General features: G+C 48.0%; 41 non-coding genes across 41 annotated transcripts; all 41 read right to left on the bottom strand.

Annotated features, from left to right (window-relative positions):
- Positions 1-297: 297 nt before the first annotated feature.
- LOC138477337 (5S ribosomal RNA) lies at positions 298-416 on the bottom strand. Its single transcript, XR_011271306.1, has one exon. It is a non-coding gene; the product is annotated as a 5S ribosomal RNA (ribosomal RNA).
- Positions 417-522: 106 nt separating this feature from the next.
- Positions 523-641, bottom strand: LOC138479455 (5S ribosomal RNA). The gene has a single exon (XR_011273228.1). It is a non-coding gene; the product is annotated as a 5S ribosomal RNA (ribosomal RNA).
- A 106-nt stretch (positions 642-747) lies between these two features.
- LOC138477336 (5S ribosomal RNA) lies at positions 748-866 on the bottom strand. Its single transcript, XR_011271305.1, has one exon. It is a non-coding gene; the product is annotated as a 5S ribosomal RNA (ribosomal RNA).
- Positions 867-972: 106 nt separating this feature from the next.
- LOC138478554 (5S ribosomal RNA) lies at positions 973-1,091 on the bottom strand. The gene has a single exon (XR_011272411.1). It is a non-coding gene; the product is annotated as a 5S ribosomal RNA (ribosomal RNA).
- Positions 1,092-1,197: 106 nt separating this feature from the next.
- LOC138479957 (5S ribosomal RNA) lies at positions 1,198-1,316 on the bottom strand. Its single transcript, XR_011273684.1, has one exon. It is a non-coding gene; the product is annotated as a 5S ribosomal RNA (ribosomal RNA).
- A 104-nt stretch (positions 1,317-1,420) lies between these two features.
- LOC138477335 (5S ribosomal RNA) lies at positions 1,421-1,539 on the bottom strand. The gene has a single exon (XR_011271304.1). It is a non-coding gene; the product is annotated as a 5S ribosomal RNA (ribosomal RNA).
- Positions 1,540-1,645: 106 nt separating this feature from the next.
- Positions 1,646-1,764, bottom strand: LOC138477333 (5S ribosomal RNA). The gene has a single exon (XR_011271302.1). It is a non-coding gene; the product is annotated as a 5S ribosomal RNA (ribosomal RNA).
- A 106-nt stretch (positions 1,765-1,870) lies between these two features.
- On the bottom strand, positions 1,871-1,989 carry LOC138477332 (5S ribosomal RNA). Its single transcript, XR_011271301.1, has one exon. It is a non-coding gene; the product is annotated as a 5S ribosomal RNA (ribosomal RNA).
- A 107-nt stretch (positions 1,990-2,096) lies between these two features.
- Positions 2,097-2,215, bottom strand: LOC138477331 (5S ribosomal RNA). Its single transcript, XR_011271300.1, has one exon. It is a non-coding gene; the product is annotated as a 5S ribosomal RNA (ribosomal RNA).
- Positions 2,216-2,678: 463 nt separating this feature from the next.
- Positions 2,679-2,797, bottom strand: LOC138477330 (5S ribosomal RNA). The gene has a single exon (XR_011271299.1). It is a non-coding gene; the product is annotated as a 5S ribosomal RNA (ribosomal RNA).
- Positions 2,798-2,904: 107 nt separating this feature from the next.
- On the bottom strand, positions 2,905-3,023 carry LOC138477329 (5S ribosomal RNA). The gene has a single exon (XR_011271298.1). It is a non-coding gene; the product is annotated as a 5S ribosomal RNA (ribosomal RNA).
- Positions 3,024-3,129: 106 nt separating this feature from the next.
- LOC138477328 (5S ribosomal RNA) lies at positions 3,130-3,248 on the bottom strand. Its single transcript, XR_011271297.1, has one exon. It is a non-coding gene; the product is annotated as a 5S ribosomal RNA (ribosomal RNA).
- Positions 3,249-3,354: 106 nt separating this feature from the next.
- LOC138477326 (5S ribosomal RNA) lies at positions 3,355-3,473 on the bottom strand. Its single transcript, XR_011271296.1, has one exon. It is a non-coding gene; the product is annotated as a 5S ribosomal RNA (ribosomal RNA).
- A 473-nt stretch (positions 3,474-3,946) lies between these two features.
- LOC138477325 (5S ribosomal RNA) lies at positions 3,947-4,065 on the bottom strand. The gene has a single exon (XR_011271295.1). It is a non-coding gene; the product is annotated as a 5S ribosomal RNA (ribosomal RNA).
- Positions 4,066-4,171: 106 nt separating this feature from the next.
- On the bottom strand, positions 4,172-4,290 carry LOC138477324 (5S ribosomal RNA). The gene has a single exon (XR_011271294.1). It is a non-coding gene; the product is annotated as a 5S ribosomal RNA (ribosomal RNA).
- A 106-nt stretch (positions 4,291-4,396) lies between these two features.
- On the bottom strand, positions 4,397-4,515 carry LOC138477323 (5S ribosomal RNA). Its single transcript, XR_011271293.1, has one exon. It is a non-coding gene; the product is annotated as a 5S ribosomal RNA (ribosomal RNA).
- A 106-nt stretch (positions 4,516-4,621) lies between these two features.
- On the bottom strand, positions 4,622-4,740 carry LOC138477321 (5S ribosomal RNA). The gene has a single exon (XR_011271291.1). It is a non-coding gene; the product is annotated as a 5S ribosomal RNA (ribosomal RNA).
- Positions 4,741-5,214: 474 nt separating this feature from the next.
- On the bottom strand, positions 5,215-5,333 carry LOC138477320 (5S ribosomal RNA). The gene has a single exon (XR_011271290.1). It is a non-coding gene; the product is annotated as a 5S ribosomal RNA (ribosomal RNA).
- Positions 5,334-5,439: 106 nt separating this feature from the next.
- On the bottom strand, positions 5,440-5,558 carry LOC138478633 (5S ribosomal RNA). The gene has a single exon (XR_011272482.1). It is a non-coding gene; the product is annotated as a 5S ribosomal RNA (ribosomal RNA).
- Positions 5,559-5,664: 106 nt separating this feature from the next.
- On the bottom strand, positions 5,665-5,783 carry LOC138477319 (5S ribosomal RNA). The gene has a single exon (XR_011271289.1). It is a non-coding gene; the product is annotated as a 5S ribosomal RNA (ribosomal RNA).
- A 106-nt stretch (positions 5,784-5,889) lies between these two features.
- On the bottom strand, positions 5,890-6,008 carry LOC138477318 (5S ribosomal RNA). Its single transcript, XR_011271288.1, has one exon. It is a non-coding gene; the product is annotated as a 5S ribosomal RNA (ribosomal RNA).
- A 474-nt stretch (positions 6,009-6,482) lies between these two features.
- On the bottom strand, positions 6,483-6,601 carry LOC138477317 (5S ribosomal RNA). Its single transcript, XR_011271287.1, has one exon. It is a non-coding gene; the product is annotated as a 5S ribosomal RNA (ribosomal RNA).
- Positions 6,602-6,707: 106 nt separating this feature from the next.
- LOC138479454 (5S ribosomal RNA) lies at positions 6,708-6,826 on the bottom strand. Its single transcript, XR_011273227.1, has one exon. It is a non-coding gene; the product is annotated as a 5S ribosomal RNA (ribosomal RNA).
- A 106-nt stretch (positions 6,827-6,932) lies between these two features.
- Positions 6,933-7,051, bottom strand: LOC138477314 (5S ribosomal RNA). Its single transcript, XR_011271285.1, has one exon. It is a non-coding gene; the product is annotated as a 5S ribosomal RNA (ribosomal RNA).
- Positions 7,052-7,157: 106 nt separating this feature from the next.
- On the bottom strand, positions 7,158-7,276 carry LOC138478553 (5S ribosomal RNA). Its single transcript, XR_011272410.1, has one exon. It is a non-coding gene; the product is annotated as a 5S ribosomal RNA (ribosomal RNA).
- A 106-nt stretch (positions 7,277-7,382) lies between these two features.
- Positions 7,383-7,501, bottom strand: LOC138479956 (5S ribosomal RNA). The gene has a single exon (XR_011273683.1). It is a non-coding gene; the product is annotated as a 5S ribosomal RNA (ribosomal RNA).
- Positions 7,502-7,607: 106 nt separating this feature from the next.
- On the bottom strand, positions 7,608-7,726 carry LOC138477313 (5S ribosomal RNA). Its single transcript, XR_011271284.1, has one exon. It is a non-coding gene; the product is annotated as a 5S ribosomal RNA (ribosomal RNA).
- A 106-nt stretch (positions 7,727-7,832) lies between these two features.
- On the bottom strand, positions 7,833-7,951 carry LOC138477312 (5S ribosomal RNA). Its single transcript, XR_011271283.1, has one exon. It is a non-coding gene; the product is annotated as a 5S ribosomal RNA (ribosomal RNA).
- Positions 7,952-8,057: 106 nt separating this feature from the next.
- On the bottom strand, positions 8,058-8,176 carry LOC138477311 (5S ribosomal RNA). Its single transcript, XR_011271282.1, has one exon. It is a non-coding gene; the product is annotated as a 5S ribosomal RNA (ribosomal RNA).
- Positions 8,177-8,282: 106 nt separating this feature from the next.
- On the bottom strand, positions 8,283-8,401 carry LOC138477310 (5S ribosomal RNA). The gene has a single exon (XR_011271281.1). It is a non-coding gene; the product is annotated as a 5S ribosomal RNA (ribosomal RNA).
- Positions 8,402-8,507: 106 nt separating this feature from the next.
- LOC138477308 (5S ribosomal RNA) lies at positions 8,508-8,626 on the bottom strand. The gene has a single exon (XR_011271279.1). It is a non-coding gene; the product is annotated as a 5S ribosomal RNA (ribosomal RNA).
- A 474-nt stretch (positions 8,627-9,100) lies between these two features.
- LOC138477307 (5S ribosomal RNA) lies at positions 9,101-9,219 on the bottom strand. The gene has a single exon (XR_011271278.1). It is a non-coding gene; the product is annotated as a 5S ribosomal RNA (ribosomal RNA).
- A 106-nt stretch (positions 9,220-9,325) lies between these two features.
- LOC138477306 (5S ribosomal RNA) lies at positions 9,326-9,444 on the bottom strand. Its single transcript, XR_011271277.1, has one exon. It is a non-coding gene; the product is annotated as a 5S ribosomal RNA (ribosomal RNA).
- Positions 9,445-9,550: 106 nt separating this feature from the next.
- On the bottom strand, positions 9,551-9,669 carry LOC138477304 (5S ribosomal RNA). The gene has a single exon (XR_011271276.1). It is a non-coding gene; the product is annotated as a 5S ribosomal RNA (ribosomal RNA).
- Positions 9,670-9,775: 106 nt separating this feature from the next.
- LOC138477303 (5S ribosomal RNA) lies at positions 9,776-9,894 on the bottom strand. Its single transcript, XR_011271275.1, has one exon. It is a non-coding gene; the product is annotated as a 5S ribosomal RNA (ribosomal RNA).
- A 474-nt stretch (positions 9,895-10,368) lies between these two features.
- On the bottom strand, positions 10,369-10,487 carry LOC138477302 (5S ribosomal RNA). Its single transcript, XR_011271274.1, has one exon. It is a non-coding gene; the product is annotated as a 5S ribosomal RNA (ribosomal RNA).
- A 106-nt stretch (positions 10,488-10,593) lies between these two features.
- LOC138478631 (5S ribosomal RNA) lies at positions 10,594-10,712 on the bottom strand. The gene has a single exon (XR_011272480.1). It is a non-coding gene; the product is annotated as a 5S ribosomal RNA (ribosomal RNA).
- Positions 10,713-10,818: 106 nt separating this feature from the next.
- Positions 10,819-10,937, bottom strand: LOC138477301 (5S ribosomal RNA). Its single transcript, XR_011271273.1, has one exon. It is a non-coding gene; the product is annotated as a 5S ribosomal RNA (ribosomal RNA).
- A 106-nt stretch (positions 10,938-11,043) lies between these two features.
- LOC138477300 (5S ribosomal RNA) lies at positions 11,044-11,162 on the bottom strand. The gene has a single exon (XR_011271272.1). It is a non-coding gene; the product is annotated as a 5S ribosomal RNA (ribosomal RNA).
- A 474-nt stretch (positions 11,163-11,636) lies between these two features.
- On the bottom strand, positions 11,637-11,755 carry LOC138477299 (5S ribosomal RNA). The gene has a single exon (XR_011271271.1). It is a non-coding gene; the product is annotated as a 5S ribosomal RNA (ribosomal RNA).
- Positions 11,756-11,861: 106 nt separating this feature from the next.
- Positions 11,862-11,980, bottom strand: LOC138479452 (5S ribosomal RNA). The gene has a single exon (XR_011273226.1). It is a non-coding gene; the product is annotated as a 5S ribosomal RNA (ribosomal RNA).
- Positions 11,981-11,999: the final 19 nt, after the last annotated feature.

Here is an 11,999-nt window from a genome sequence, read left to right as displayed (position 1 = left end):
AATCCATCCATCCTGTTTCTGTTGCAGGGGAGGTGGAGAGAACAATCAACACAATAACGGCTTTCTTTCATGCCTCTTGAAGGACTCAATATTCTCTGTACTGCATTACATGTGAAAGTCGATTTATTACCCATGAACACACTACCTGTATGCTAATTATATGTAAATAGGTAGCTCCAGCCCTCATAATGTTGTCCAACATTTCCGCTATAAAACGGGATAAAATTATTTTGGAAACATACCAAATTTGAAAAGTAATTGAGAAGTTGTGCAATTACTAATCATGGAGCACAAAATAGCCTACAGCACCTGGTATTCCCAGGCGGTCTCCCATCCAGGTACTAACTAGGCCCGACACTGCTTAGCTTCCGAGATCAGACGAGATCGGGCGCATTCAGTGTGGTGTGGCCGTAGGCTCTGGGCCTAGTGAGTTTTGTACTTTTAAGCATCTAGTCGGCTAGACCTTGCAGTTTTGAAAGGCAATTGAGAAATGGCTCACTTCCTGAATTTGGAGCACAAAAAAGCCTACAGCACCTGGTATTCCCAGGCGGTCTCCCATCCAGGTACTAACTAGGCCCGACACTGCTTAGCTTCCGAGATCAGACGAGATCGGGCGCATTCAGTGTGGTGTGGGTGTAGGCTCTGGGCCTAGTGAGTTTTGTACTTTTAAGCATCTAGTCGGCTAGACCTTGCAGTTTTGAAAGGCAATTGAGAAATGGCTCACTTCCTGAACTTGGAGCACAAAAAAGCCTACAGCACCTGGTATTCCCAGGCGGTCTCCCATCCAGGTACTAACTAGGCCCGACACTGCTTAGCTTCCGAGATCAGACGAGATCGGGCGCATTCAGTGTGGTGTGGCCGTAGGCTCTCGGCCTAGTGAGTTTTGTACTTTTAAGCATCTAGTCGGCTAGACCTTGCAGTTTTGAAAGGCAATTGAGAAATGGCTCACTTCCTGAATTTGGAGCACAAAAAAGTCTACAGCACCTGGTATTCCCAGGCGGTCTCCCATCCAGGTACTAACTAGGCCCGACACTGCTTAGCTTCCGAGATCAGACGAGATCGGGCGCATTCAGTGTGGTGTGGCCGTAGGCTCTGGGCCTAGTGAGTTTTGTACTTTTAAGCATCTAGTCGGCTAGACCTTGCAGTTTTGAAAGGCAATTGAGAAATGGCTCACTTCCTGAACTTGGAGCACAAAAAAGCCTACAGCACCTGGTATTCCCAGGCGGTCTCCCATCCAGTTACTAACTAGGCCCGACACTGCTTAGCTTCCGAGATCAGACGAGATCAGGCGCATTCAGTGTGGTGTGGCCGTAGGCTCTGGCCTAGTGAGTTTTGTACTTTTAAGCATCTAGTCGGCTAGACCTTGCAGTTTTGAAAGGCAATTGAGAAATGGCTCACTTCCTGAACTTGGAGCACAAAAAGCCTACAGCACCTGGTATTCCCAGGCGGTCTCCCATCCAGGTACTAACTAGGCCCGACACTGCTTAGCTTCCGAGATCAGACGAGATCGGGCGCATTCAGTGTGGTGTGGCCGTAGGCTCTGGTCCTAGTGAGTTTTGTACTTTTAAGCATCTAGTCGGCTAGACCTTGCAGTTTTGAAAGGCAATTGAGAAATGGCTCACTTCCTGAACTTGGAGCACAAAAAAGCCTACAGCACCTGGTATTCCCAGGCGGTCTCCCATCCAGGTACTAACTAGGCCCGACACTGCTTAGCTTCCGAGATCAGACGAGATCGGGCGCATTCAGTGTGGTGTGGCCGTAGGCTCTGGGCCTAGTGAGTTTTGTACTTTTAAGCATCTAGTCGGCTAGACCTTGCAGTTTTGAAAGGCAATTGAGAAATGGCTCACTTCCTGAATTTGGAGCACAAAAAAGCCTACAGCACCTGGTATTCCCAGGCGGTCTCCCATCCAGGTACTAACTAGGCCCGACACTGCTTAGCTTCCGAGATCAGACGAGATCGGGCGCATTCAGTGTGGTGTGGCCGTAGGCTCTGGGCCTAGTGAGTTTTGTACTTTTAAGCATCTAGTCGGCTAGACCTTGCAGTTTTGAAAGGCAATTGAGAAATGGCTCACTTCCTGAACTTGGAGCACGAAAAAAGCCTACAGCACCTGGTATTCCCAGGCGGTCTCCCATCCAGGTACTAACTAGGCCCGACACTGCTTAGCTTCCGAGATCAGACGAGATCGGGCGCATTCAGTGTGGTGTGGCCGTAGGCTCTAGAAATGCTAAGAATATTACTCTTATGCATTTGCATTTAGTAAGCTAAGCCATGCAGCCACTTGCAACATGATACCACGCTCATCGCTCGATCAGGCTCGATCAGGCGAGATATATAAGACTGGTGGGCCCATTCAGGACTCCTATGTCTGGTAGGATAACTTTAATCCATCCATCCTGTTTCTGTTGCAGGGAGGTGGAGAGAACAATCAACACAATAACGGCTTTCTTTCATGCCTCTTGAAGGACTCAATATTCTCTGTACTGCATTACATGTGAAAGTCGATTTATTACCCATGAACACACTACCTGTATGCTAATTATATGTAAATAGGTAGCTCCAGCCCTCATAATGTTGTCCAACATTTCCGCTATAAAACGGGATAAAATTATTTTGGAAACATACCAAATTTGAAAAGTAATTGAGAAGTTGTGCAATTACTAATCATGGAGCACAAAATAGCCTACAGCACCTGGTATTCCCAGGCGGTCTCCCATCCAGGTACTAACTAGGCCCGACACTGCTTAGCTTCCGAGATCAGACGAGATCGGGCGCATTCAGTGTGGTGTGGCCGTAGGCTCTGGGCCTAGTGAGTTTTGTACTTTTAAGCATCTAGTCGGCTAGACCTTGCAGTTTTGAAAGGCAATTGAGAAATGGCTCACTTCCTGAACTTGGAGGCACAAAAAAGCCTACAGCACCTGGTATTCCCAGGCGGTCTCCCATCCAGGTACTAACTAGGCCCGACACTGCTTAGCTTCCGAGATCAGACGAGATCGGGCGCATTCAGTGTGGTGTGGCCGTAGGCTCTGGTCCTAGTGAGTTTTGTACTTTTAAGCATCTAGTCGGCTAGACCTTGCAGTTTTGAAAGGCAATTGAGAAATGGCTCACTTCCTGAACTTGGAGCACAAAAAAGCCTACAGCACCTGGTATTCCCAGGCGGTCTCCCATCCAGGTACTAACTAGGCCCGACACTGCTTAGCTTCCGAGATCAGACGAGATCGGGCGCATTCAGTGTGGTGTGGCCGTAGGCTCTGGGCCTAGTGAGTTTTGTACTTTTAAGCATCTAGTCGGCTAGACCTTGCAGTTTTGAAAGGCAATTGAGAAATGGCTCACTTCCTGAACTTGGAGCACAAAAAAGCCTACAGCACCTGGTATTCCCAGGCGGTCTCCCATCCAGGTACTAACTAGGCCCGACACTGCTTAGCTTCCGAGATCAGACGAGATCGGGCGCATTCAGTGTGGTGTGGCCGTAGGCTCTAGAAATGCTAAGAATATTACTCTTATGCATTTGCATTTAGTAAGCTAAGCCATGCAGCCACTTGCAACATGATACCACGCTCATCGCTCGATCAGCGCTCGATCAGGCTCGATCAGGCGAGATATATAAGACTGGTGGGCCCATTCAGGACTCCTATGTCTGGTAGGATAACTTTAATCCATCCATCCTGTTTCTGTTGCAGGGAGGTGGAGAGAACAATCAACACAATAACGGCTTTCTTTCATGCCTCTTGAAGGACTCAATATTCTCTGTACTGCATTACATGTGAAAGTCGATTTATTACCCATGAACACACTACCTGTATGCTAATTATATGTAAATAGGTAGCTCCAGCCCTCATAATGTTGTCCAACATTTCCGCTATAAAACGGGATAAAATTATTTTGGAACATACCAAATTTGAAAAGTAATTGAGAAGTTGTGCAATTACTAATCATGGAGCACAAAATAGCCTACAGCACCTGGTATTCCCAGGCGGTCTCCCATCCAGGTACTAACTAGGCCCGACACTGCTTAGCTTCCGAGATCAGACGAGATCGGGCGCATTCAGTGTGGTGTGGCCGTAGGCTCTGGGCCTAGTGAGTTTTGTACTTTTAAGCATCTAGTCGGCTAGACCTTGCAGTTTTGAAAGGCAATTGAGAAATGGCTCACTTCCTGAACTTGGAGCACAAAAAAGCCTACAGCACCTGGTATTCCCAGGCGGTCTCCCATCCAGGTACTAACTAGGCCCGACACTGCTTAGCTTCCGAGATCAGACGAGATCGGGCGCATTCAGTGTGGTGTGGCCGTAGGCTCTGGTCCTAGTGAGTTTTGTACTTTTAAGCATCTAGTCGGCTAGACCTTGCAGTTTTGAAAGGCAATTGAGAAATGGCTCACTTCCTGAACTTGGAGCACAAAAAAGCCTACAGCACCTGGTATTCCCAGGCGGTCTCCCATCCAGGTACTAACTAGGCCCGACACTGCTTAGCTTCCGAGATCAGACGAGATCGGGCGCATTCAGTGTGGTGTGGCCGTAGGCTCTGGGCCTAGTGAGTTTTGTACTTTTAAGCATCTAGTCGGCTAGACCTTGCAGTTTTGAAAGGCAATTGAGAAATGGCTCACTTCCTGAACTTGGAGCACAAAAAAGCCTACAGCACCTGGTATTCCCAGGCGGTCTCCCATCCAGGTACTAACTAGGCCCGACACTGCTTAGCTTCCGAGATCAGACGAGATCGGGCGCATTCAGTGTGGTGTGGCCGTAGGCTCTAGAAATGCTAAGAATATTACTCTTATGCATTTGCATTTAGTAAGCTAAGCCATGCAGCCACTTGCAACATGATACCACGCTCATCGCTCGATCAGCGCTCGATCAGGCTCGATCAGGCGAGATATATAAGACTGGTGGGCCCATTCAGGACTCCTATGTCTGGTAGGATAACTTTAATCCATCCATCCTGTTTCTGTTGCAGGGAGGTGGAGAGAACAATCAACACAATAACGGCTTTCTTTCATGCCTCTTGAAGGACTCAATATTCTCTGTACTGCATTACATGTGAAAGTCGATTTATTACCCATGAACACACTACCTGTATGCTAATTATATGTAAATAGGTAGCTCCAGCCCTCATAATGTTGTCCAACATTTCCGCTATAAAACGGGATAAAATTATTTTGGAAACATACCAAATTTGAAAAGTAATTGAGAAGTTGTGCAATTACTAATCATGGAGCACAAAATAGCCTACAGCACCTGGTATTCCCAGGCGGTCTCCCATCCAGGTACTAACTAGGCCCGACACTGCTTAGCTTCCGAGATCAGACGAGATCGGGCGCATTCAGTGTGGTGTGGCCGTAGGCTCTGGGCCTAGTGAGTTTTGTACTTTTAAGCATCTAGTCGGCTAGACCTTGCAGTTTTGAAAGGCAATTGAGAAATGGCTCACTTCCTGAACTTGGAGCACAAAAAAGCCTACAGCACCTGGTATTCCCAGGCGGTCTCCCATCCAGGTACTAACTAGACCCGACACTGCTTAGCTTCCGAGATCAGACGAGATCGGGCGCATTCAGTGTGGTGTGGCCGTAGGCTCTGGTCCTAGTGAGTTTTGTACTTTTAAGCATCTAGTCGACTAGACCTTGCAGTTTTGAAAGGCAATTGAGAAATGGCTCACTTCCTGAACTTGGAGCACAAAAAAGCCTACAGCACCTGGTATTCCCAGGCGGTCTCCCATCCAGGTACTAACTAGGCCCGACACTGCTTAGCTTCCGAGATCAGACGAGATCGGGCGCATTCAGTGTGGTGTGGCCGTAGGCTCTGGGCCTAGTGAGTTTTGTACTTTTAAGCATCTAGTCGGCTAGACCTTGCAGTTTTGAAAGGCAATTGAGAAATGGCTCACTTCCTGAACTTGGAGCACAAAAAAGCCTACAGCACCTGGTATTCCCAGGCGGTCTCCCATCCAGGTACTAACTAGGCCCGACACTGCTTAGCTTCCGAGATCAGACGAGATCGGGCGCATTCAGTGTGGTGTGGCCGTAGGCTCTAGAAATGCTAAGAATATTACTCTTATGCATTTGCATTTAGTAAGCTAAGCCATGCAGCCACTTGCAACATGATACCACGCTCATCGCTCGATCAGCGCTCGATCAGGCTCGATCAGGCGAGATATATAAGACTGGTGGGCCCATTCAGGACTCCTATGTCTGGTAGGATAACTTTAATCCATCCATCCTGTTTCTGTTGCAGGGAGGTGGAGAGAACAATCAACACAATAACGGCTTTCTTTCATGCCTCTTGAAGGACTCAATATTCTCTGTACTGCATTACATGTGAAAGTCGATTTATTACCCATGAACACACTACCTGTATGCTAATTATATGTAAATAGGTAGCTCCAGCCCTCATAATGTTGTCCAACATTTCCGCTATAAAACGGGATAAAATTATTTTGGAAACATACCAAATTTGAAAAGTAATTGAGAAGTTGTGCAATTACTAATCATGGAGCACAAAATAGCCTACAGCACCTGGTATTCCCAGGCGGTCTCCCATCCAGGTACTAACTAGGCCCGACACTGCTTAGCTTCCGAGATCAGACGAGATCGGGCGCATTCAGTGTGGTGTGGCCGTAGGCTCTGGGCCTAGTGAGTTTTGTACTTTTAAGCATCTAGTCGGCTAGACCTTGCAGTTTTGAAAGGCAATTGAGAAATGGCTCACTTCCTGAATTTGGAGCACAAAAAAGCCTACAGCACCTGGTATTCCCAGGCGGTCTCCCATCCAGGTACTAACTAGGCCCGACACTGCTTAGCTTCCGAGATCAGACGAGATCGGGCGCATTCAGTGTGGTGTGGGTGTAGGCTCTGGGCCTAGTGAGTTTTGTACTTTTAAGCATCTAGTCGGCTAGACCTTGCAGTTTTGAAAGGCAATTGAGAAATGGCTCACTTCCTGAACTTGGAGCACAAAAAAGCCTACAGCACCTGGTATTCCCAGGCGGTCTCCCATCCAGGTACTAACTAGGCCCGACACTGCTTAGCTTCCGAGATCAGACGAGATCGGGCGCATTCAGTGTGGTGTGGCCGTAGGCTCTCGGCCTAGTGAGTTTTGTACTTTTAAGCATCTAGTCGGCTAGACCTTGCAGTTTTGAAAGGCAATTGAGAAATGGCTCACTTCCTGAATTTGGAGCACAAAAAAGTCTACAGCACCTGGTATTCCCAGGCGGTCTCCCATCCAGGTACTAACTAGGCCCGACACTGCTTAGCTTCCGAGATCAGACGAGATCGGGCGCATTCAGTGTGGTGTGGCCGTAGGCTCTGGGCCTAGTGAGTTTTGTACTTTTAAGCATCTAGTCGGCTAGACCTTGCAGTTTTGAAAGGCAATTGAGAAATGGCTCACTTCCTGAACTTGGAGCACAAAAAAGCCTACAGCACCTGGTATTCCCAGGCGGTCTCCCATCCAGTTACTAACTAGGCCCGACACTGCTTAGCTTCCGAGATCAGACGAGATCAGGCGCATTCAGTGTGGTGTGGCCGTAGGCTCTGGGCCTAGTGAGTTTTGTACTTTTAAGCATCTAGTCGGCTAGACCTTGCAGTTTTGAAAGGCAATTGAGAAATGGCTCACTTCCTGAACTTGGAGCACAAAAAAGCCTACAGCACCTGGTATTCCCAGGCGGTCTCCCATCCAGGTACTAACTAGGCCCGACACTGCTTAGCTTCCGAGATCAGACGAGATCGGGCGCATTCAGTGTGGTGTGGCCGTAGGCTCTGGTCCTAGTGAGTTTTGTACTTTTAAGCATCTAGTCGGCTAGACCTTGCAGTTTTGAAAGGCAATTGAGAAATGGCTCACTTCCTGAACTTGGAGCACAAAAAAGCCTACAGCACCTGGTATTCCCAGGCGGTCTCCCATCCAGGTACTAACTAGGCCCGACACTGCTTAGCTTCCGAGATCAGACGAGATCGGGCGCATTCAGTGTGGTGTGGCCGTAGGCTCTGGGCCTAGTGAGTTTTGTACTTTTAAGCATCTAGTCGGCTAGACCTTGCAGTTTTGAAAGGCAATTGAGAAATGGCTCACTTCCTGAATTTGGAGCACAAAAAAGCCTACAGCACCTGGTATTCCCAGGCGGTCTCCCATCCAGGTACTAACTAGGCCCGACACTGCTTAGCTTCCGAGATCAGACGAGATCGGGCGCATTCAGTGTGGTGTGGCCGTAGGCTCTGGGCCTAGTGAGTTTTGTACTTTTAAGCATCTAGTCGGCTAGACCTTGCAGTTTTGAAAGGCAATTGAGAAATGGCTCACTTCCTGAACTTGGAGCACGAAAAAGCCTACAGCACCTGGTATTCCCAGGCGGTCTCCCATCCAGGTACTAACTAGGCCCGACACTGCTTAGCTTCCGAGATCAGACGAGATCGGGCGCATTCAGTGTGGTGTGGCCGTAGGCTCTGGGCCTAGTGAGTTTTGTACTTTTAAGCATCTAGTCGGCTAGACCTTGCAGTTTTGAAAGGCAATTGAGAAATGGCTCACTTCCTGAACTTGGAGCACAAAAAAGCCTACAGCACCTGGTATTCCCAGGCGGTCTCCCATCCAGGTACTAACTAGGCCCGACACTGCTTAGCTTCCGAGATCAGACGAGATCGGGCGCATTCAGTGTGGTGTGGCCGTAGGCTCTAGAAATGCTAAGAATATTACTCTTATGCATTTGCATTTAGTAAGCTAAGCCATGCAGCCACTTGCAACATGATACCACGCTCATCGCTCGATCAGCGCTCGATCAGGCTCGATCAGGCGAGATATATAAGACTGGTGGGCCCATTCAGGACTCCTATGTCTGGTAGGATAACTTTAATCCATCCATCCTGTTTCTGTTGCAGGGAGGTGGAGAGAACAATCAACACAATAACGGCTTTCTTTCATGCCTCTTGAAGGACTCAATATTCTCTGTACTGCATTACATGTGAAAGTCGATTTATTACCCATGAACACACTACCTGTATGCTAATTATATGTAAATAGGTAGCTCCAGCCCTCATAATGTTGTCCAACATTTCCGCTATAAAACGGGATAAAATTATTTTGGAAACATACCAAATTTGAAAAGTAATTGAGAAGTTGTGCAATTACTAATCATGGAGCACAAAATAGCCTACAGCACCTGGTATTCCCAGGCGGTCTCCCATCCAGGTACTAACTAGGCCCGACACTGCTTAGCTTCCGAGATCAGACGAGATCGGGCGCATTCAGTGTGGTGTGGCCGTAGGCTCTGGGCCTAGTGAGTTTTGTACTTTTAAGCATCTAGTCGGCTAGACCTTGCAGTTTTGAAAGGCAATTGAGAAATGGCTCACTTCCTGAACTTGGAGCACAAAAAAGCCTACAGCACCTGGTATTCCCAGGCGGTCTCCCATCCAGGTACTAACTAGGCCCGACACTGCTTAGCTTCCGAGATCAGACGAGATCGGGCGCATTCAGTGTGGTGTGGCCGTAGGCTCTGGTCCTAGTGAGTTTTGTACTTTTAAGCATCTAGTCGGCTAGACCTTGCAGTTTTGAAAGGCAATTGAGAAATGGCTCACTTCCTGAACTTGGAGCACAAAAAAGCCTACAGCACCTGGTATTCCCAGGCGGTCTCCCATCCAGGTACTAACTAGGCCCGACACTGCTTAGCTTCCGAGATCAGACGAGATCGGGCGCATTCAGTGTGGTGTGGCCGTAGGCTCTGGGCCTAGTGAGTTTTGTACTTTTAAGCATCTAGTCGGCTAGACCTTGCAGTTTTGAAAGGCAATTGAGAAATGGCTCACTTCCTGAACTTGGAGCACAAAAAAGCCTACAGCACCTGGTATTCCCAGGCGGTCTCCCATCCAGGTACTAACTAGGCCCGACACTGCTTAGCTTCCGAGATCAGACGAGATCGGGCGCATTCAGTGTGGTGTGGCCGTAGGCTCTAGAAATGCTAAGAATATTACTCTTATGCATTTGCATTTAGTAAGCTAAGCCATGCAGCCACTTGCAACATGATACCACGCTCATCGCTCGATCAGCGCTCGATCAGGCTCGATCAGGCGAGATATATAAGACTGGTGGGCCCATTCAGGACTCCTATGTCTGGTAGGATAACTTTAATCCATCCATCCTGTTTCTGTTGCAGGGAGGTGGAGAGAACAATCAACACAATAACGGCTTTCTTTCATGCCTCTTGAAGGACTCAATATTCTCTGTACTGCATTACATGTGAAAGTCGATTTATTACCCATGAACACACTACCTGTATGCTAATTATATGTAAATAGGTAGCTCCAGCCCTCATAATGTTGTCCAACATTTCCGCTATAAAACGGGATAAAATTATTTTGGAAACATACCAAATTTGAAAAGTAATTGAGAAGTTGTGCAATTACTAATCATGGAGCACAAAATAGCCTACAGCACCTGGTATTCCCAGGCGGTCTCCCATCCAGGTACTAACTAGGCCCGACACTGCTTAGCTTCCGAGATCAGACGAGATCGGGCGCATTCAGTGTGGTGTGGCCGTAGGCTCTGGGCCTAGTGAGTTTTGTACTTTTAAGCATCTAGTCGGCTAGACCTTGCAGTTTTGAAAGGCAATTGAGAAATGGCTCACTTCCTGAACTTGGAGCACAAAAAAGCCTACAGCACCTGGTATTCCCAGGCGGTCTCCCATCCAGGTACTAACTAGACCCGACACTGCTTAGCTTCCGAGATCAGACGAGATCGGGCGCATTCAGTGTGGTGTGGCCGTAGGCTCTGGTCCTAGTGAGTTTTGTACTTTTAAGCATCTAGTCGACTAGACCTTGCAGTTTTGAAAGGCAATTGAGAAATGGCTCACTTCCTGAACTTGGAGCACAAAAAAGCCTACAGCACCTGGTATTCCCAGGCGGTCTCCCATCCAGGTACTAACTAGGCCCGACACTGCTTAGCTTCCGAGATCAGACGAGATCGGGCGCATTCAGTGTGGTGTGGCCGTAGGCTCTGGGCCTAGTGAGTTTTGTACTTTTAAGCATCTAGTCGGCTAGACCTTGCAGTTTTGAAAGGCAATTGAGAAATGGCTCACTTCCTGAACTTGGAGCACAAAAAAGCCTACAGCACCTGGTATTCCCAGGCGGTCTCCCATCCAGGTACTAACTAGGCCCGACACTGCTTAGCTTCCGAGATCAGACGAGATCGGGCGCATTCAGTGTGGTGTGGCCGTAGGCTCTAGAAATGCTAAGAATATTACTCTTATGCATTTGCATTTAGTAAGCTAAGCCATGCAGCCACTTGCAACATGATACCACGCTCATCGCTCGATCAGCGCTCGATCAGGCTCGATCAGGCGAGATATATAAGACTGGTGGGCCCATTCAGGACTCCTATGTCTGGTAGGATAACTTTAATCCATCCATCCTGTTTCTGTTGCAGGGAGGTGGAGAGAACAATCAACACAATAACGGCTTTCTTTCATGCCTCTTGAAGGACTCAATATTCTCTGTACTGCATTACATGTGAAAGTCGATTTATTACCCATGAACACACTACCTGTATGCTAATTATATGTAAATAGGTAGCTCCAGCCCTCATAATGTTGTCCAACATTTCCGCTATAAAACGGGATAAAATTATTTTGGAAACATACCAAATTTGAAAAGTAATTGAGAAGTTGTGCAATTACTAATCATGGAGCACAAAATAGCCTACAGCACCTGGTATTCCCAGGCGGTCTCCCATCCAGGTACTAACTAGGCCCGACACTGCTTAGCTTCCGAGATCAGACGAGATCGGGCGCATTCAGTGTGGTGTGGCCGTAGGCTCTGGGCCTAGTGAGTTTTGTACTTTTAAGCATCTAGTCGGCTAGACCTTGCAGTTTTGAAAGGCAATTGAGAAATGGCTCACTTCCTGAATTTGGAGCACAAAAAAGCCTACAGCACCTGGTATTCCCAGGCGGTCTCCCATCCAGGTACTAACTAGGCCCGACACTGCTTAGCTTCCGAGATCAGACGAGATCGGGCGCATTCAGTGTGGTGTGGGTGTAGGCTCTGGGCCTAGTGAGTTTT

Source organism: Ambystoma mexicanum, chromosome 8, assembly GCF_040938575.1.
Source record: "Ambystoma mexicanum isolate Mex_15411 chromosome 8, UKY_AmexF1_1, whole genome shotgun sequence".
NCBI classification, from domain to species: Eukaryota; Metazoa; Chordata; class Amphibia; order Caudata; family Ambystomatidae; genus Ambystoma; species Ambystoma mexicanum.
The sequence above is the reverse complement of the archived record's forward strand: the minus strand, read 5'-3'. Positions and strand labels throughout refer to the sequence as shown.